Source organism: Lactuca sativa, chromosome 7 (genome assembly GCF_002870075.4).
Source record: "Lactuca sativa cultivar Salinas chromosome 7, Lsat_Salinas_v11, whole genome shotgun sequence".
Lineage (NCBI taxonomy): Eukaryota > Viridiplantae > Streptophyta > Magnoliopsida > Asterales > Asteraceae > Lactuca > Lactuca sativa.
In genome coordinates, this window is record NC_056629.2 from 146,489,762 (window position 1) to 146,493,792 (window position 4,031).

A 4,031-nucleotide genomic window follows, 5' to 3' on the forward strand; every position below is an offset into this window, starting at 1 on the left:
GAAACCCTAAATCGTGAGAGACTCCATTGTTGAGAAGATTGAAGCTTGGAAGAAGAAATTAGTGAAGAGAAGTTGGAGGAATTTGAGGATAGCATTAAGAGAGCTCGTGGATCTGAAGTCTACATCAGTTTAGACTCATCTCTAAGGTAAGAGGACCTTACCTCAAGCTATTTCCTTATTATTTCATCCATGGTGTGTGTGATTCGGAGTTCTTTAGCATGTGGGATCCATTTCGGGTATAGAGACTAGATCTGAGGTTGCAACTTCAGATCTAGGTTGGTTTGGAGCCATGTGATCAGAAAGTGATAACTTTGGGGCGTGATTGAGAGTGTCCTTGCCTTAAACCTTCATTTTAGCTTGATTAGAGCTTGTTGAGCCTTGCATGCACGTAAAGTTGGAAACTTTACGTGTGAATCTGGCCCTAGGAGTCCAAATCTATGTATTGGAAGCAATGGAATGGCATGTGATCGTCTGAATGAAGATATTATGAATGGACTCGGCGAGTTGTATGGGTGGACTTGGCGAGTTTTATGGGTGGACTCGGCGAGTTGTATGAAGATGGGCAGGAACTCGACTAGTTGGAAGAACAACTCAATGAGTCTGTTGAATATTGCCTTGGACTCGACAAGTCTGTTCGTGAAGTCCTAACCTCTTTGGTTGAGCTGTGAATCAATGAGTCTTGGGGTGGCTCGGCGAGTTGAGTCGTGGCATGGGAGTTCCTGAACATAGGAACTCGACGAGTCAACGGGTTAACTCAGCGAGTAGGGTCAACCAGGAAAGTTGAATTTGACTAAGGGCTTTGACTTGGACCAAGGGTTGACCAGTTTGACTTCCAAAGGGTATTTTGGTCATTATTGGTGTTTATTGGTGTTGGTTATTTGGTAATGATTAGTGGTGGAGTTCGTGCTGGTAGCCGGAGCAGCGTGGTCTTATTTCTTTAAGTCGGCAGTTACCGGTGAGTTATCCTCACTATATCAATAGGGTCTAAGGCACCAAGGCCGACCCTTTTAGTTGTTATCTTGGTTGCAGGATGCTACATGTGGTTATGATCTATTAGATTGGTATCAGAATAGACAGTATGTTGTTAGCTCATGTGATTCATTAGGATTGGTGTGTTAGTGACCTGGTTAGGTCGATGCCTTGGTCATGAGAGATTGCTATGATCGATGATCTGTGAGATAGTTATATCTGATATTTGTACTTGTACTGTTGATGTGCTTATTGATCTATTAGATCGGCATCCTGGTAATAGGGACAGTATTATGTCAGTGACCTGGTTTAAGTCGGTATCTTGGTATATAGGATGATGCTATGTTAGTGACCGGTTAGGTCGGTATCCTGGTTAGGATATTGCTATGTTATGTGATCTGCTAAATCGGTTGATTAGTTGTGAATTGCTATGTGATTATATGTTTATGTGCACATGGTTGTTGGACTGGGGTTGGGTTGAGGCGGGTCCTGCTTTGTGCTGTAGGCCAACATACCCAGGGCGGACCGGTTAGACCGAAGGCCCGGCGAGCGGTCCGGATAGGCTGAAGGCCCCAAGAGGGGGGATCAGACGTGCCGAGGCTCGGAGAGTGGACCAGACAGACTAAAGGCCCGGTGCGGCGGACCAGTCATACTGTGGACTCAGAGAGAGTGTGGATCGGGTGGACTGAAGGCCTGGTGCAGGCGGACCAGTCACACTATAGACTCGATATGCATGACTGTTCTGTTTATGGTATGATATGATATGTGAATGGTATTGTGGTTGGTATTTTGGGGGTAACTCACTAAGCTTTCGGGCTTACAGTTTCAGTGTATTGTTTCAGGTACTTCAGGAGATCGTGGCAAGGCAAAGGCGTGATCGTACCGCTCCTCAGTTTTATGTTGATGTTTCTGGGATACTCTGATAATAAATGAACCGAAAACCTTTTTGTAATAACTTAATGAATATGGGTTGTTTTTGAAAAAGTTTAAATTGGTTGTAAATTTTCATGGTGTTGCATTTAGAATGTGGTATGGATTAATATTTTAGATTGATTGTATGGATTAATATTTTGGATTGGTTGTGTATGGATTAATATTTCTATAAAAAGTTATCAGATTTTATAAATGTTATATTGTTTTTTTATAAATTTAATGTTAAATACATAAATAAAATAAAATTTAAAAAAAAAAAAAAACAAAACTGTTTTAGCAACGACGACTTTTGTGGCGACATACACGTATTAGCGGCGACGAGCAGTATTGGCGGCGACATATCATTAGCGGCAACTCTCAACCTTTAGCGGCGACTACAGGTGCATTAGCGACGAAACAATACTGGCGACGCATTTGCAGCGACGTGTCGCCGCTAAAGGTATTAGCGGCGACTTCTCGATCCTTTAGCGACGACAGGCGTCGCTGATGTTGCCCAGTCTTCTTGTAGTGACTTACAAAATTAGAAAGGAAAACATATATTTTATTAGGATTTTTGTAGTGCATAATTGCTATATATCTTGATTATAGGTGTAGTAATATTCGACAAATGCAAGTTGATCCCAGTCAAATTTGACCTTATTTATGATATCATCTATAAATAATATTGTATTTAATGATAAGAATACACAATTATATTTATTTTTCAGAATATTTACCGTTTGTGTGAACCAAAGACATACACGTTGTACCTAGTAAATGTCTAGTTACATTGACATCTTTTCTTAAGTCAACACCAACTAAAGTTTGCAATACGTTTTATGACAATATTAATAACGACTAGAATTGAATATTGACTTCACTTTCTCAAGAGAACCTCAGTAACTAATTTATCAAAGTTGAGATAAGACGACCCCTCAGTAGCAACTGCTTCTTCCGCTTTCTTCTTCCATTCCAAAGCCTTACATTTCATCATTTTCCCTTTCTTCCCATCCATCATCTACCTCACCTGCTCTCCCTTCACATTGGAATCTATTTCCATTCCAATCCCCCACTCTATACAACTATAACGACAATTCGTTTGTTGCTCTGCAAAATACGGCCAGCTAGCAAATCACTGGAACACCGCTGCTAATACTCTCAATAGTCGAGTTCCGTCCACTGTGAGTCAGGATTGCTCCAATTGTTGGGTGCTTTAAAACCTTCAAATATAGACCAATAAAGAAACTTTTTAGTGACAGATTTAAATTTATGTATGATATTAGGGTGAACAAAAACCGAACCGAAAACTGAAAAACCGCGAAATAACCGAAACCCGAAAAACCGAAACCGAACATAAAACCAACGGTGCACTTCTAAATTTTTAAAAAACTGCAAATTTCAGTGCGGTTTGGTTTAAATCCCTATAACCGCACAAAAAACGGAAATAACCGCAATATTTATTTATTTATTATATATACCGAATTTATTTTGTTAGCGTAGTGGCATAATATGATCTTAAATATAGACTATTTTGAAATAAAGTTTACCAACCAATTTGAATGTCCAGAAAACTAAGAATTTAGAATTAACTAAAATTTAGAATATTTTAGTTACTAATTAAATCCGCAAAGAAATGGTAAGAATATTAGAATAATGATAGAATTTATTTCCATCCCACCAACCGTACTAATATGCTAGAATTTTAAATAAACATAAACCAACCCAACATCCTATCTTTTGATGGTCTCAATTTTAAACTCACATAATAGCCCACATTCACCATACCATTTTATATCGTAAGTCATAACATAACGCTCAATTTCGCCACTGGTTTTAATATTTCAAGCTTTTGGTATCTAATGATCTTAATATATATATATATATATATATATATATATATATATATATATATATATATATATATATATATATATATATATATGGAAAATAAATGATTACGACAACACATATTTGAGCCAATGAAAACATGAAAACACATCACTTTAGGGTAACAATTTAAATAACTTCCACAATACATTGCTTGTGAATAAAGAAATAGACACGTGTCATTTGATTATTGATTCCAGCAAATGTTGCCACAGTTATTCGTTTTTCATAGAACTCGTATGTATATATATATATATATATAT